The sequence below is a fragment of the Myotis brandtii genome, unplaced genomic scaffold (genome assembly GCF_000412655.1).
Source record: "Myotis brandtii unplaced genomic scaffold, ASM41265v1 scaffold237, whole genome shotgun sequence".
Taxonomy (NCBI): Eukaryota; Metazoa; Chordata; class Mammalia; order Chiroptera; family Vespertilionidae; genus Myotis; species Myotis brandtii.
The window spans coordinates 4,655,583-4,673,826 of NW_005358943.1; positions in this window are offsets into that span (position 1 = coordinate 4,655,583).

Sequence of the window (18,244 nt, forward strand, 5' to 3'; positions counted from 1 at the left end):
AACCCTCACCCCATGGAGGTTTGGCCAGTCTGGGTGAGGGGCTGAGGGCCCTTTTCAGGCTGGCCAAGCCCCTTGGTGATGGAAGCTCCCAGCCTCTCCTTTTTTTCCTTTCTTTTTTAAATTCTGGGATAACTTTGTAGCCTTGACAGGAGCTCAGAGCCGGCCAGGGTGGGCGGGAGGGAAGCCTCCTGCTCGCTTCAGCTCTGAGGCCACAGCCGGCTGAAAGCGGTATCTGGGGTTTATTTACCTTCTATAATTGAAACTTTGTTGCTTTGAGTGGAGCTCAGAGCCACTGCGGCAAGCGGGAAGCTTGGCTTCCTCCATCATTGAGGCAACCAAGCCTCCTACTCGCTCTAGCTCCGTGGCTGCCGGCCGCCATCTTGGTTGGGTTAATTTGCATATAGTCGCTCTGATGGCTGGTGGGCGTGGCTTACGGCGTAGTGAAGGTACGGTCAATTTGCATGTTTGTCTTTTATTAGTGTGGATGTTATTACTATTCTATTTATTTCACTTATCCTATATTCCTTTATCTTTTCTTTCTTGACTTCTTTTGTATTGAATACTTATTATTTTTCTGCCTTCTCCCATCTATTAGCTTGGTTATATTTTTTTATTTCTGAGTGCTTATTAATGAGTTTATTGCATCTGAATTCTAGAAGGATAATTTTCCTGGCTATATAATTACTGGTTGCTGTTTATTCCTTTCAACACTTTGAAGATGGAACTCTATCATCTTCTGGCTTCTATTATCTCTCTTAGGAAGTCATACAAAAGTCAAATAATTACTCCTTTGAAGATAGACTTATTTCTTTGGCTGCTTTTAAGATTTTTTAAAAAATTGAATATTAGAGTGATACTGGTTAACACAATTATACAGGTTTCAGGTGCACAATTCTACTACACTTCATCTGTACTCTGTATTGTGTGTTCACCACCCCAAGTCAAGTCTCTGTCCATCACCATTTATCCCCCATATATTTTACTTTAAGATTTTTCTTTTTTAAAATTTTCATTAATTTTATTGCCATGTTCTTAAGTGTGGTTTTCTTTATATTTATTCTGATTGGTATTTAGAAGACTTTTAAATTTGTGGCTTTATATCTTTAATTCATTTTGGAAAATTACCATCAGTGTTTCTTCAACTATTTCTTCTGCCTCATTGTCTTTATCATAAAGACATGATCTTGATTATGTCTTGGACATAGTCTTCTTATAGGACTCTGAGTATAATGATGTATACCACATTGTAGTGGATATTTTTCTTTATTAGTATCTAGAGAAATTTTCTTACTATTTTAATGGCTATATAGTATTTAGTAGCATAAGTATTGATATAATTTATTGATATAGCTCTCTATTGATGAAAATTTATAAACAATGTTATACCTCTGTATTTGAACATATTTCTCCTTTGCGTGTCTCTCTTTTTTTAACTTCCTGATAACTCATGCCCATTTTTTATGACTAAGCTTAAATACAAAGTTCTAATAAAGTCTCTCACAAACTTTTACTTTTTCCCTTATTGATTTTACATACCCCTATTTTTGCAGTTATTGCAAATGGTTATGATCTTTTGTTTGAAAAACTATATTTTTCTTCACAATACGAGCATCTTATGATCAAAGGTCATGCTTGAGTCATTTTTGTCTGCCAATTGCCTAGTGAGATTTTTGGAACCGTAAACATTCAATAAAAGCTGAATATAAATGAGTTTTTCCCTCAGAGATCTTCTTCTTTCCTTCCAATCCTCCTTGCTCTGTTCATTAATTACTTTAGGAGTTCTAATACTGATTTCTGAAAAGACTCACATGACTCAAATCATATATAGTCATGGAACAGTTTTATTACAGGCAAAGGATACAATACAACAACATCAAGAAAAAGAATATGCATTTAAATTGTCTGAAGATTTCACATCCATGTTTCTTTGTATACCCATTGCTGGGTGGAATAAGACATGCTTTGTCTCCAGGTCTTAAACCACCAATATTGTATATACTACGAAGCCAAAAGACTATTCTTGGTTCGGTCACTTGTAGTTAGCTGGTTATATAGTCACATTATGTGGTCAGACTTAATTGTCAAATCTGCCTGGCTCCACTAAAACCAGGTCAAAACCATAAATCCAATTATAATTAGTAAACAGTGCTCATAGGCTGGTGCAATCTGCCACCAAACAACTTACAGACCCATGATTAAAGAGCACCATTTATCTTTAGTTAATATATTGCATAGTGTGGGCCAAAGGTTACTATTATGCACTAGGAGGCGCTGGAAATAAGAATTCCAGAACAGCTGAGTTTATTGTTAAGTAACTGATGAGAACAATGTCAGGACACTTCTCGGATTGTCAGAATGCCAAAGATTCTTTACTAAACATGTAAAACTTGCTCTTTAAATCGGCTAAACATAAGCTTCTCTGCAAATAAACCCTGCAAAACTTTAAAATTTTTTAAAGGAAGTTAAAATTTAATTGACAGAACTTCAGTTATTTATTAATGACCTTGACCTCCTTGTAACTCTTACTATCCCTCAGATCTCATTTTAGGCTCTATTTAATTATAGAAACTCAGGAGAGCAGAGGGTCTTAATTTGTCTTGTGACATTCATGCTCATTTTAATACAAATATTGAAAGCAGGTCTATCTCATTTCCACTGAAAATAACAAAAAAAATGTACTCTATATAAGTAAAATTTCCTGCTCCTCCATAATTTTACTTCTGTTAAGGTTTTGCTTCAGATCTTTAAAGATATTTCTATACTCATTTTTATTAAAAATTAAAAAGATATTTCTAAAATTAGAAAATAAATAAATAAAAAAGATATTTCTATACACACCAACACATTCATACAAACATTTTCCCTGTAACAATGAAATATTATACAGCTTTTGTGAATTTTTATAGTAAGCAATAAATATTACAGACATTTCTAATTTTTCAATAGCTTTTATTACTTTAAATAAAATGCACACATTGAGTTTTTTGGGGGTATGCAGTTCTATGAGTTTTAACACAGATTTGTGTAACCAACAGCATATTTAGAAAACATTTACATCACTACAAAAATTCCCTTCTGCTGCCCCTTTGTAGGTAAGTCCTCTTGCCACCCATAACCTTGGCAGCTGTGCCTAAAATTAAGCCTTTTTTAGACTATCATATAAATGGAATCATGCAGTATGTGATATTGAGCCTGGATTCTTTTACTCCACATCATTGCATCTATTCAGAAAATCTTCAGGATTCTACTAAACAGCATCTAAAACTAATACCTGAATTTAGCAAAATTACAGGATACATGTTCAACATAAAAAAATAATCATATATTTATATCCTAGCAGTGAGCAATTGGAAAATGAAATGAAAAATATAATTTACAATAGTTCCATAAGAAAATGAAATACTTAGGTATAAATCTAGCATATTTACCAGCACTTTAAAATTGTGTTGTTTGTTTCTTATTGTTAATTATATTTTCCCTTGCAAATTATTCTTTTTTTAAAAATTGTTGACAGTATTACAGATGTCCCCCAATTTCCTTCCCCTGCTTTAGCCCCCTCATTCTAGCCCCTGTCCCACACATTCCAGGCCTTCACCACACTATTGTCTATGTCCATTGGTTATGCATATATGTATATAAGTTCTTTTCTCAATCCTTCATATGTCAAGTAATTTAAGTTACATCATTGACATTTTGCTTGTTATGAGAATTTCTATCTTGTTTGAATCCTATGGAAAATGTTGCCTTTTTTGTTGTTGCTTGTTTTGGTAGACATATTAGTCATATACTGCTATATAACAAATTACCTCAAACTCAGTAGTTTGTTTGGTAACTCCTCACCCGAGGATATTTTTCCATTGACTTTTTTAGAGAGTGGAAGAGATGGGGAGAGACAGAGAAAGAGAATTGTCGATGTGAGACACATTGATTGGATGCCTCCCACATGCGCCCTGACCGGGATAGAACCTGGGGCACTTCAGTCTGAGGGTCGATGCTCTACCCACTGAGCAAACTGGCTAGGGCCAAACCCAGTAGTTTAAAACAGCAAACTCACAATTTCTGGGTGTTAGAAATCTGGGAGTGATTTAGTTGCATGGTTCTGGTTTAGGACCTCTCATGGTGCTGCAATCAAAGTGTTAGCCTGGGCTACAGTCATTGGAGGCTTGATTGGGTCTTGATGATCCACTTCCAACTCACATGGATGTTGACAGGAGACTTCAGTTCCTTGCTACTTCTTGGGGTTGCTCATGACATAGCTTCCCTCAGGTAGAATGATCCAAGAAAGAGTGAACCCAAGACTGAAACCACAGTCCTTAAAACCTCAAAAGAGGCAAATAATCACGTCTGCCATATTTATTGTCACACAGACCAACCTTGGTACAGTGAGAGGGAGAACAACACAGTGAATACTATGATGTGGGGTCATTAGGGGCCATCTTGGAAGCTGGCTACCTATCATAGTAGGCATTCAGTACAGTTATGTTTATGCTTTCTGTGGACTGTGTTTCCAATTTAGTTCAATATTAAAAGCCTTTGCACTACTATTTTAACCCATCCCATGGTGTATCACTCAGTGGGCAATCTGGGTCCTGGGGGGTGGTCTACCCCATAGTTCAGTTCTTAAGCTTTGGTATACAGTTTAGGGTCATTTCACATTTCAAGGATGAGCCTAGGATTTCACCAGTGCTACTTGGGATTTTGTTTTTTTTAGCTTCCTCTACTCAATCTCCCGACACTCTTTGAGGTTGAGTAGAGGAAGCTCAAAAAAACATCCCCTCTGAGTGCCTCTTTCTGGTCCTTTGGCTAGAAAGCAGAGCTTTTGATCACTCCACTCAGGCACCCTGGGTCCTGAAGCCGAGTCTGCCTCCATGTCCCAAGAGAGAAAAGATACATACAGGAAAAAACAATGGGCTTTCCCCCTAAATTCTTAAGATCATAGAATCTCTTGCCAGAGAGGAGGAATTCTTCTCAGAGTTTTAGGTTCCTGCTTGGCTACTGCTGCTGCCACTGTCCAGCTACCACTCAGTTGCTTTGGGACTGTGGCTTGACTTGAGGTCTTCAATGGGAAAAAAGAAAGGAAAAAGGAAACAAAGAAAGAGAAAAAAGGAAAGAAGGGAGTGAGGGAGGAAGGAAGGAAACCAGAGGATCTTTTCCATTCTGTCCTAGTGCCCCACCTCTCTCCTCAGACCAGAAAGAGAGCTTCTCTTGGGGCTGTTGCTCTCTGTGCTGGGTCCAAGCTCTGGATTTGGGTCACTTTTCAGTTCAGGGTGGGAGATGAGGGAGGAAAACAGCAAACCAACCTAGGAAATTCACCACCAAATCGTTCATAATTGAGTTCTCTTTCCTCAATCTGCCTGCTACCATCCACTTTTCAGTCTTCATATAACTTCTCCCTGCATTTTTGTTTAGGTTTTTACTTGAATCAGTTTAAGCTTATCATATAAAATACAAGACATACTGTAATTTTTTAGTATAAGTTTATCACAAATATTGTTTACAACATACTTATACTTTAAAAAACATATTGCTTATCTGAAAATCAAATACAAATGGATATTTTGTATTTTTATTTGCTAAATGATATAATCCTAATTTGGTGGGAGACAGGGTAGAGTGTACTTACCCCATCCTACCCAGAACAGGAACTTTGCCTCATTATTTTTAACAGCTGCCTACCATTCCCTTGCACGGAGGAATATAATGTGGTTAGCTACTCCATTATTGATGGATATTTAGGCAGTTTTCAGTTTTCTCCTTTTTCAAATAATGCCACAGTGACATTCATTTACATTTATCTTTGCACACTTTAAGTCTCAGTTTCTTTATGTATGCCAAATAGGGAAGTGCAACTGCCTATCTCAAAGGGTTGTTGTGAGAATCAAATGATATAATGAGTGTGAATATGCTTAGTAAGCTGCTAAAGACTAAAGCAAGTATTTCTCAGCACTTGCCTGTACTGAGTTGCAATGGGCTTATAAGCATACATGTTTAGCCTTCTCTCAAGTTAAAAAATTCTTTAAGTAGTTGGAATTTTTTCTTATACAGTTTTGTAATGATCTCTATCAAGTTCTACCATAGTACTTTATTTTTAAACGACTCTAAATGAATAACAGTTGAATAAGAAAATGAAATTTGCCTATATCTTCTAACATTTTCTCCCTCCTCTGTTAGATATAACTCATTATGTTTATCTTAGTTCCCTATCACCTATTTCTTAAAAGGAATTTCCTAAACTTATTGATCTTCAAGTTTTTATAAGAATTTTTGCCAAGTTTCCCAGTAATTCAGATGGTAAGCCAGTCCCAGGAACCTAAGATCTAATACAATGTCCCAGTAATGCAGGTATTGGTATTTCTCCTGCTGCATCACAGACTGAGGGTCATCTGACCTTGCCTCAATACAGGTAGGGAACTCACTCCTCCAGGATTCTCCTGGTTGCAGGTAACAGAAAACTCAAATTAGCTCTAGCCATAAGGTGGGTATACATGGCTAAGAAATCCAGGGTAAGCGCTAGCTTGATCTAATGGCTCAGATGATGTCACCAAGGTGATCACACTGCTCTGCCCTCTTAGGTAAAGCTTCATGCCCAGGGCTCCCTGCCACTCTGGATTTCCCTTCCAGATTGCAAAATGGTACAGCAGTTATAGATCTTGCATCTTCAAATTATACTGGTACATCTCAGGAAAAGAATGTCTGTAGTTCCTGAAGAAGAGAATTTTCTTCTTCCCAGAAGTTCTAGCCAACATCTCATTGACTCTGATCCCTAATCAGATCATGGTGGCCAGGGGGAATGGAATATGCTGATTGGCTTAAGTCACACCAGCCCCTGGTGTGGAAGGGTGTAATTCTTTCAAACTCTGGGTGAAAATGAGAAAATAGCTTTTCAGAGGAAATTCAGAACACTTTCAAGAATGTGGAAGGATATTGAGGAGGCAAACTATGTCAATTTTTCTCTAGAGGAACCTCTATGTTTCAGTTTCATTTCATATATCTACTGAAAGCACCTTATTATTTTTTCTCATCTCAGTTATTTTATTTCTTTGCATCAATTCCAAATGTGCTTGATAGAACTCAGCTCAGTGGTAGTTGTGTTTAATGAAAACGTTATTCTAAGAGTCAGGTAATTTCCTTTCAGACACATCTGAATTATAATTAATCATTTTAAAAAAGAGGCAAGTCTCTTTAACCATCTTCACTGAAAATTTCTTACCATTACACAACTTTGCATTTAGTACAAAATGAAAATACCAACTTTCTTATCCAAAGGTAGTCTTAACATATGGTTGCAGGTGGGTTCTCACTTTTAAATAAAATTTAATTATAATGATTTAACTGGGTAACAATTATCCTAAACTGAATAGGAAGAGGATAAAAATGCAGACTCAGTTGGGCAACTAAAAGCAGCCGCCATTGATGGGAACAGAAAAAATAAAATAATAGATTTAAGAAAGGCCAACAAATGGTAAGAAGTGAATATGTTCTTTCACTCCTTGGCTCTCTTACCCAATATCTTTAAAAAAGAACTGAAAACAAAGAAAGAAACAAACGTCAGCAGCAGCAGAGATTTGCAGAGTAGGGTAAGCATAATGGATTCCACTTTCTAGATAATTCCCCTGCCTAAGGCAAAGGGACAGAAAAATTGATGCAAGTTAAAGGCATGGGGGGGTTTAAAGCTAAACTCTGATTTCCCCCCTTTACCCCATTTTTGTTGTTCATTAGATCATAAGGCATCAGTCCCACTCCCTCTGTTTAGAAACAGAAAATGTCTTTTGATCTGGCAAAGAGCAGACCAGTATGGATAAGTCAGCCCTTCAAAGAGTGCATTCACCAAACCATACTGTACCATGGTCCTGGTTTTCAATGGAATGTAGGCTAAATAGCTTCTAGGTTATTATTCTCTGGCTACTGAACAACCATGAAGTCTTTGCCAGTCCCCTCCCCTTCAAATTAATCTCCTTACATAATATCCAGTTATTTAAGCATCTGGTCCCTTTGCTTCTCTCTCTTGTCTATTCCATCTTCTCAGAGCCTCACTCCCATCTGCCATCAGGTTCTCTCAGTGCCCACCACTCATGTGTGGTCTCATGCCCTCCATCTTCTCATTCTTAACTTCATCTCACCCCTTTCCATTCCTCTAGAATTTTCTCTTTTCTCTTACTGCCCCTTTCCTTGCAATCACAATCATGTGTGAACATTGGCAATGGAAACAAACACTCTGAAAAACATTAATTATTCTGATAGAAACAGCTGGTTCCTCAGAGTTGGGAATGAAAGTGGGAGCTGTGAATGGTACTTGTTGTGAAAGAAGCCAGCAGAAAGGAAGAATTCAAAAACAAAACCTTCTGTTTTCCCTAGTATTTTCCTGGATTGTTATCTCATTCCTTTCACCTCTCTGGTTCATCAAATATGTAGCTAAGAGATTTGTGAATAGGTGTGTGCTAAAACTGCTGGAGGTGGGAAACTTTCAATGATTATTGATATTAGTCTTGTGGTTTCCATCTTTAATGTGGGGGGTTTAAAGGATTTGTTGAAATGACAAGTAAATTATTCCAAACATGAAATTGGTTGGAGCCATTTATAGTATTTTGTTGTTTGTCAGATAATTAATTAAGTCTACTTGATCTGTAGTCCCTGGTCATCATTTCTATTCCTTCCTGCTCCCCCTCTCCATCAAAATTTTACAGACTGTATTAATCGGGGTCCCCATAGAAAATAGATGACACCTTCAAATTAGGAACACTAGAGGAGAGTTTAATAAAAGGACTATTTACAAAGGTGTGAGAAGGCATAGGGGAGCCACAATGGCCAAAGGCTCCCTTACCAGCCCCAGGCCTGAAGAGTCAAGAGGAGGGAACAATTGCTGGAACTTTCAGAGGGATAGTCATGAAGAAAGGATTTCCTTGATAGGCATTATGACCTTTGGTTAAGGGACACAGCTTGTTCCTACTCTCCTTCTCTCTCCTGATCTTCTACACAGAACACAGCTCTGTAATCTGTGAACTCCAAGCGCTAACTGTGAAGCTGGGAGGTTTGCAGCCAAAGTCACCAGGGAAGCAGCATGGGAGAGGGTCCCAGCTGTGACTTATTTCCTCTCTTCATCTACAATATCACAATGATTTGGCTTTCTCATCGGAGAGACTGGGTTCCAATTCTAGCTCCATCTTTTCAAGTTGTATGGCTTCCATATGATGAAAACAGTAACAGTAGCTTCCCCACAGGTTGTTGTGACAATTAAATGAGATTATTCCCACTAGAACGAGGAACACAATACCTGGCACATTATGAGTCTTCAGTAAATGTTAGCTTGATAGGGAAAATGGGGTGCACTATGTAAGATTTTTAAAAAGTAAAAAAAAAAAAAAATCTCTCTGTAATAAACGTTCCTCAACTTCCATTTGCCCCTGAGGCTCCCGGCAGCTACTTAGATATCCTTAAGTTTCCTCATCACATGGTTGGAAAAATGACTGTAGATCACATTGCATTTCAAATAACCTAAGAACTGTGCAGCAAGCTCAGGATCTGAAATTAACTTTGCCTTTACATTGTTCATGCTAGTTGCTCTTCAAGTACAATTATAATCAGAAAGCGAGCACTAAAAATAGCACCACGTTTCATTTTTCTCAGTGTTATCTGCTGCCTCAGTGTTTCCTAGGCATGTTTATTTACTTGATTCACAACAGTGAACCTTTTCTCTTATTAGCCTGACAGCAATAGTTGGATTCCTCAGCAACAGTCATGCAGCTGGTAAAAATCGTTACTGCTGCCCCTGGAGAGGCTCAGTGGAGATGTGTCATGACGAGAACTGCCTGAACAATGTTGCTGTGGAGAAAAGGGAGGACTGGGCTAGACCTGCACTTTGACAATCTCAGAATTCTTTTTTCTCTGAGCAAAATGACAATTTAGCCTTCAGCTTTCCCCTCATTCCCTTTTCGCTCCTTATCTGTGCTTTGTGTGCAATGGTGAACTCAGTGCTGAGCAGAGAGGCCGGATGGACTCGCAGCTCCCAGACACCTTACCCTTTGTCTGATGTCCGTCACTCACATCGTGACAGTACATGAGGGAGCCACTTGAGAGTTCCCTGCATAATCTTTTCGATTATTAGATGCCAAGATGTTGACTGTCAGGGAGATCAAAATGCTGTAACACTGGAAGCATTTATTCCTGGGATATTTACCCCTAACATGTCTCTAAATTACCTATCACAAACCTGGAGAGCTAGACTGAGATCATTTGGGATCTTAATGGGGTAACTAGGTGAGCAATCACTGTTCTTTCTGTAATTATTCAATTCTTTCCCTCCCTCCCCTCCTCGAACACCCCTCCCCTTCTAAAAATTATTCTTCCAACCCCGAGAAGCAGTAGCAGGGAACCCCAGGACACAGCTCGGTAACCTGTGAGTGTTTCTGTGAAGCTGGGAAGTTTTCAGTGAAGCAGCGTCTGAAACAAGTTAGGAGAGAGGCTGTGGCGGGGAAGGAAGTATAGGAGAGTGGGAAGGAAGGGATAAAAAGTGACAATTTCAAAACAGGAATGTAAGCGAAGGGAAATAAGCCAATGAAATCAAAGCAAGCAGTTCTATATTCCAATTCCTTCAGCGTGGGAAAGAATGCTGTCGCCCACCAGTGTGGCTCAGTGGCTGAACGTCAACCTATGAACCAGGAGGTCACAGTTCGATTCCTGGTCAGGGCATATACCCAAGTTGCAGGCCTGATCTCCAGTGGGGGGTGTGCAGAAAGCAGCTGATCAATGATTCTCTCTCTCTTATATTTCTCTCTCTCTCTCTCTCTCTCTCTCTCTCTCTCTCTCTCTCTTTCTCTCCTTTCCTCTCTGAAAACAATTAAAAAAAAGAACAGTGCACTGGGAGGGGCCCTGCTGCAGGGGGACAAGTTCTGGGGTGCCCGAGCCAACCACTAGCTGTGGGTATCCAGCAAGACTTGGGCTGTTCTTACCACCTATGGACAATGGGGGCTACTTTCAGCTGCCCAATCCATCTGCTAGGGTTGGTGAGAGGCTGAAGTTATATGAAAACATTTTAAAAGCGGAAATGGCTAATTCCAAACATGATATATTGTCAGTTCTTTTCCAGAGAAATGGATATCCAACATGCCTTTATTTTCTCCCCTTCCTCTGAAAGTATAGTGCTTACTTCCAATGTTATCTCAATAAAGTCAATCAAAAGAAAAAGAAATAAAAATTATTAAAAAAAAATACAGTGCTTACGTTAGGCATCCAAGGTTTTGCTCCGAATGTTCCATTTTCAAGTCACATGCCATTTAGTGCTTAGCTAAGAAGGATCCTGCTCTGCCATTAATTCCCAAAGATGAAGACAGTATCAAGTAATTGATCACAACTTGCCTCCAGCCAGGCTTTTCCACTGGAGACTGCTGTCCAGTTGACCATCTCTCTCTGGCCAACCCCATGCATGACATGTAGGGTGGTCATCCCTTTCTGCCATGTATTGGGTGGGGTGGGGGTCGGTATGGAAGGATTTGGCTAGGTTGCTGTAGAGCTCTGTGGTCACTCGAGGTCTTGATTGTAGCTATAATTAAAACCATTTTTTTTTACAGGAACCTACGTAGGCTTAGTCAGTCTGTGTTGCTGCCCAATGTTTGGGAGGTCCACCATTTTTGCCCTGGAGCTTTTTAAGGCTATGGGGGTAAAGTTCCACATATATAGATCTTATTCATATTGAGGATCAGTGTGATTTTCATAATGCTCCTTAGTCTGACTACTCAGGCAAGATTTGGGGAACCCCTGTAACTCCCTGTGGGTTTCTGCTCTCTCTGGCATGCTTTGAGGGAGACATAGCACCCCCGACATGATCCCTTTTTACCAGTCATGGCAGGGGAATGTTTGCGCATCATAATGACTGAGTAGTTAGTGACAGACATCCCTTATTGTTTAATGTTTTTTGTTTTGTTTTGTTTTTTATTCTTTTTAAAAAAATATTATAATAAGTATTACAAAGGGTATTTATTGTTCAAAAGTTTGTAATGGTCTTTATTATCCATGAATGAGTGAGATCATGTGGTATTTTTCCTTCATTGACTGGCTTATTTCACTTAGCATAATGCTCTCCAGTTCCATCCATGCTGTTGCAAATGGTAAGAGTTCCTTCTTTTTTACAGCAGCATAGTATTCCATCGTGTAGATGTACCACAGTTTTCTAATCCATTCATCTACTGATGGGCACTTAGGCTGTTTCCAGATCTTAGCTATGGTGAATTGTGCTGCTATGAACATATGGGTGCACATATCCTTTCTGATTGGTGTTTCTGGTTTCTTGGGATATATTCCTAGAAGTGGGATCACAGGGTCAAATGGGAGTTCCATGTTTTGTTTTTTGAGGAAACTCCATACTGTCTTCCATAGTGGCTGCACCAGTCTGCATTCCCACCAGCAGTGCACAAGTGTTCCTTTTTCTCCACATCCTCTCCAGCACTTGTCGTTTGTTGATTTGTTGATGATAGCCATTCTGACAGGTGTGAGATGGTACCTCATTGTTGTTTTGATTTGCATCTCTCGGATGATTAGTGACTTTGAGCATGTTTTCATATGTCTCTTGGCTTTCTGAATGTCCTCTTTTGAAAGGTGTCTATTTAGGTCCTTTGCCCATTTTTTGATTGGATTGTTTATCTTCTTTTTGTTAAGTTGTATGAGTTCCCTATAAATTTTGGAGATTAGGCCCTTATCAGATATGACGTTGGCAAATATGTTTTCCCACGCAGTGGGTTTTCTTGTTGTTTTGTTGATGGTTTCTTTTGCTGTGCAGAAGCTTTTTATTTTGATGTAGTCCCATTTGTTCATTTTCTCTTTAGTTTCAACTGCCCTAGGAGCTGTATCAGTGAAGAAATTGCTTTGGCATATGTCTGAGATTTTGTTGCCTTTGGATTCTTCTAGAATTTTTATGGTTTCCTGTCGTACATTTAAGTCCTTTATCCATTTTGAGTTTATTCTTGTGTATGGTGTAAGTTGGTGGTCTAGTTTCATTTTCTTGCATATATCTGTCCAATTTTCCCAACACCATTTATTGAAGAGACTATCTTGGCTCCATTGTATGTTCTTGCCTCCTTTGTCAAATATTAATTGAGCATATTGGTTCGGGCTAATTTCTGGACTCTCTATTCTATTCCACTGATCTATATATCTGTTCTTGTGCCAGTACCAGGCAGTTTTGAGAACAGTGGCTTTGTAATACAGCTTGATATCTGGCATTGAGATCCCACCTACTTTGTTCTTTCTCAGGATCGCTGCAGCTATTCGGGGTCTTTTTTTATTCCAGATGAATTTTTGGAGAGTTCGTTCTAGATCTTTGAAGTAGGCCATTGGTATTTTAATGGGAAGTGCGTTGAATTTATAGATTGCTTTGGGTAGTATGGACATTTTAATGATGTTGATTCTACCAATCCAAGAACATGGTATGTTCTTCCATCTCTTTATGTCTTCCTCTATCTCTTTTTTCAACGTCCTGTAGTTTTCTGAGTAGAGGTCTTTTACCTCTTTAGTTAAGTTTATTCCTAGGTAGCTTAATTTTTTTGGTGCGATGGTAAATGGGATTGTTTTTATAATCTCTCTTTCTGAAAGTTCACTATTGGTGTATAGAAATGCCTCAGATTTCTTGGGGTTAATTTTGTATCCTGCTACATTGCCAAATTCATGTATTAAGTCTAGTAGTTTTTTGATGGAGTCTCTAGGGTTTTGTATGTATAATATCATGTCGTCTGCAAATAAGGACAGTTTTACTTCCTCTTTTCCAATTTGGATGCCTTTTATTTCTTCTTCTTGTCTAATTGCAATGGCTAATACTTCCAGTACTATGTTGAACAGGAGTGGTGAGAGTGGGCATCCTTGTCTTGTTCCTGTTCTTAGGGGAAATGGTGTTAGTTTTTGTCCATTGAGTATGATGTTGGCTGTGGGCCTGTCATATATGGCTTTTATTATGTTGAGGTATGATCCTTCTATTCCCACCTTGCTGAGAGTTTTTATCAAAAATGGGTGTTGGATTTTGTCGAATGCTTTTTCTGCATCAATTGATATGACCATGTGGTTTTTTTCTTTCAATTTGTTTATGTGATGTATTACGTTTATTGATTTACGGATGTTGTACCATCCTTGCATTCCTGGGATAAATCCTACTTGGTCATGGTGTATGATCTTTCTGATGTACTGTTGGATCCGATTTGCTAAGATTTTGTTGAGGATTTTGGCATCTATGTTCATGAGGGATATTGGCCTGTAATTCTCTTTCATTGTGTTGTCTTTACCTGGTTTTGGTATTAGGGTGATGCTGGCTTCATAGAATGAGCTTGGAAGTGTTCCTTCCTCCTGAATTTTTTGTAGTAGTCTGAGGAGGATAGGTTTTAGTTCTTCCTTGAAAGTTTGGTAAAACTCCCCTGAGAAGCCATCTGGTCCTGGGCTTTTGTTTGCTGGGAGCTTTTTGATGACTGCTTCAATTTCTTCCATAGTTATTGGCCTATTGAGATTTTTAGATTCTTCCTGATTGAGTTTTGGAATGTTGTATTTTCCTAGGAATTTGTCCATTTCCTCCAGGTTGTCTAGTTTGTTGGAGTAGAGCTGTCCATAGTATTGTTTAACAATCATTTGTATTTCTGTGGGGTCTGTTGTTATTTCGCCTCTATCGTTTCTGATTTGGTTTATTTGGGTCCTCTCTCTTTGCTTCTTGGTGAGCCTGGCTAGAGGTTTGTCGATCTTGTTTATCCTTTCAAAGAACCAGCTCTTGGTTTCATTGATTTTCTGTATTGTTTTTTTGGTCTCTATGTCATTTATTTCTGCTCTAATCTTTATTATCTCCTTCCTTCTGCTCACTCTGGGGTTTTCTTGTTGCTCTCTTTCTAATTCTTTGAGTTGTAGAGTTAGATGATTTACTACCATTTTTTCTTGTTTTTTGAGGTAGGCCTGTAGAGCTATAAACTTCCCTCTCAGGACTGCTTTCATTGTGTCCCATAGGTTTTGGATTGTTGTGTTTTCATTGTCATTAGTGTCCAGGATGTTTTTAATTTCTTCTTTGATGTCATTGGTAACCCAATCAATATTTAATAACATGCTATTCAGCTTCCAAGTGTTTGAGTATTTTGGGTTGTTTTTATTGTAGTTTATTTCTAACATTATGCCATCGTGGTCTGAGAAGAAGCTTTTTATGATTTCAATCTTCTTGAATTTGTGGAGACTTTGCTTGTGACCCAATATGTGGTCTATTTTTGAATATGTCCCATGAGCACCTGAGAGGAATGTATATTCCATGGCTTTGGGGTGAAGTGTTCTGAAGATGTCAATTAAGTCCATCTGATCTAGTGAGTCATTTAGGATTGCTGTTTCTTTGCTGATTGTTTGTCTAGCGGGCTTATCCAGTGGTGTCAGTGGTGTATTAAAGTCCCCTACTATGATTGTATTGTTGTCGATCTCTCCTTTGATATCTTCCAGGAGTTTTTTTATGAATTTGGGTGCTCCTGCATTGGGTGCATATATGTTTACCAGGGTTATATCTTCTTGTTGTATTGATCCCTTTAGTATTATGAAGTGGCCTTCCTTATCTCTGGTTATGGCCTTCACTTTGAGATGTATTTTGTCCGATATAAGTATTGCTACCCCAGCTTTCTTTTCCTTTCCATTTGCGTGAAAGATATTTTTCCATCCCTTCACTTTCAGTCTGTGTGAGTCCCTTCTAATGAGGTGGGTCTCTTGTAGACAGCAGATGTATGGGTCATGTTTTTTTATCCATTCAGCCACTCGATGTCTTTTGGTTGGAGCATTTAGTCCGTTTACATTTAAAGTTATTATTGAAAGGTACTTGTTTGTAGCCATTTCTTTTTTTGTGTGTGTGGCTGTTTTCTTTCTGAGCTTGTTATTTCTTCTTTTTACACCAGTCCCTTTAGCATTTCTTGCATGGCTGGCTTGGTGGTGATAAACTCCCTTAGCCTTTTTTTGTCTGTGAAGCTTCTTATTTCCCCTTCAATTTTGAATGATAGCCTTGCTGGATAGAGTATTCTTGGATTCAGTCCTTTGCTTTGCATCACTTTGTAGATTTCTGTCCATTCTTTTCTGGCCTGATGTGTTTCTGTTGAGAAATCATTTGATAATCTAATGGGAGATCCCTTGTATGTAACTTTCCGTCTCTCTCTTGCAGCCTGTAAGATTCTCTCTTTGTCCTGAACATTTGCCATGGTAATTATGATGTGTCTTGGTGTGGGTCTTTTCGGATTCACCTTGTTTGGGACTCTCTGGGCTTGTGTGACTTTTTTCTTCCCCACCTCAGGGAAGTTTTCTGATATTATTTCTTCGAATAGGTTTTCTAATCCATGTTCATCTTTCTGTTGTTCTGGCACCCCTATTATTCGTATGTTGTTTCGTTTCATGTTGTCCCAAAGCTCCCTTAGGCTCTCCTCCTGTCTTTTAATTTTTTTCTCCATTTGCAGTATAGTTTGGGTGTGTTTTGCTTCCTTGTCTTCTAATTCACTAATTCGGTCCTCCGCTTCTCCTAGTCTACTGTTGATACTTTCAATGGAGTTTTTTATGGCAGCTATATCACTCTTCCTTTCTTCTTGGGCCTTACTTAAGTTGTTGATTTTTTCATCTGTTTCTTCTAGCTTCTTGCATATGGTATTGATTTTTTCCTCCGACCGGTGCATGTACTCTAGGACCCTTATTCTGAATTCTTTTTCCGTCATGTTGCATGCCTCTGTCTCACTTAGCTGCTTTTCTGGCGAGTCCTCCTTCTCTTTCCTTTGGGGGTTTCTTTGTCTACCCATGTTTGATCTCACTGACATATCTAGTTGTTGAGTCGTTCAGTGGCTGCTCCCTGGGTGGCAGTGGCTCCTCGGGCTGTGGTTGCTCCTTGGGCGGTTGTGGTAGCAGTGGCTCCTCCGTTGATAGGAGGGCCTCTGGTGGGTGCTGTTCACAGCTGTGGTGGCTCTTCTGGCTGGTGGAGGGAGGTTTCACACACAGTAACTGTTCCCCAGACAGAGCGTGTGGAGATCAGGAGGCCGCTGTTGCTTGAATCTGCTGTCTCAAGGGGAGATCAGCATGTCCCGACACCCATCCTGCCGACTCCAGCTCCTGGAGCTCGGCGTGGGTGGCTCCGCAGCGCAGCCCCCGCCCCCAGACGGGTGTCCCCAGGTCCCTGAGCGAGCGGGACGCGGCATCCCCAGGGCGCACTGCAAGGGGCGGTTCGCAGGGCCTAGAGTTGGAGCCGTGCGGGGGCTGACCCTCCAGGCTGTTCAGATTGGGTGTGTTTCTCTGCCCTATCTTCTAATTCACTAATTCTGTCCTCCGCTTCTTCTAGTCTACTGTTGAAACCTTCCATTGTGTTTTTTATTGTAGCTGTATCATTTTTAATTTCCTTTTGATTCTTACATAAGTTGTTGATTTTCTCATCCATCTTATAAACTGTATGATCCTTACTCTGAATTCTTTTTCTGACATATTACATGCCTCTGTTTCATTTAGCTCATTTTCTGGGCAATTCAGCCTTTTCTTTCCTGGGGTGTGTGTGTTTGTTTCTTTGTCTCCCCATTTTTGCTGTCTCTTTCTGGCCCTGGGCACCCTGCTTGGGGTTTTAGAGGTTGAAGACCCGATCAGGGCAATGGTCTGGAAATCGTTGGCCCAGAGGTTGGGTCTTCCTTAAGTCTCACACCTTTATTGTCTCTGCTCTGAGTTGTATCACCTTCTCCCACTGATCTGGTCCCTCAGTTGTCTGCTTCAGATGCTTGGGGTGGTGGGAGCGCGTGCACAGTTCCTCTGATGAAGCACAGACATTTAAATAACTATATATGCAAGGTTTTTATATCAGTATGTAATTGCTCCTTTTTAAGGAAATGGTTCTAAGTTTAATAATTGTAGAATTGGGAAGATGGCGGCGATATAGGCAGACGCGTCCCAGGTCTTGTCCCGGAGCAAACGGAGTAAGCAGCTGAAACTAATAACACCCACCCCGATTTGGCGAACTTACTCAGCTGGTGAGACGGTTTGCAGCCGGGAAGGGCAGAGCTCCCCTGGAAAGGTAAAAAACCAGGGATCTGGGCAGGAAAGTTTGCCAGACCTGAGCCCAGAGGGTCGGAGGGAGACCGGAGGGAGACCGCGTGGCAGACAGCCGCGTCTCTTGGGACAGACACAGCCCCTGACTGGGGAAAGGAGTTCTGGCGCCGGATTTGAGCTTTGGATTTTGTGATTGCGGAGAACTGAGCCTAAAGGGGGCACCCTGAGGAACTGACCAGATCATGCAGTGCTGCTG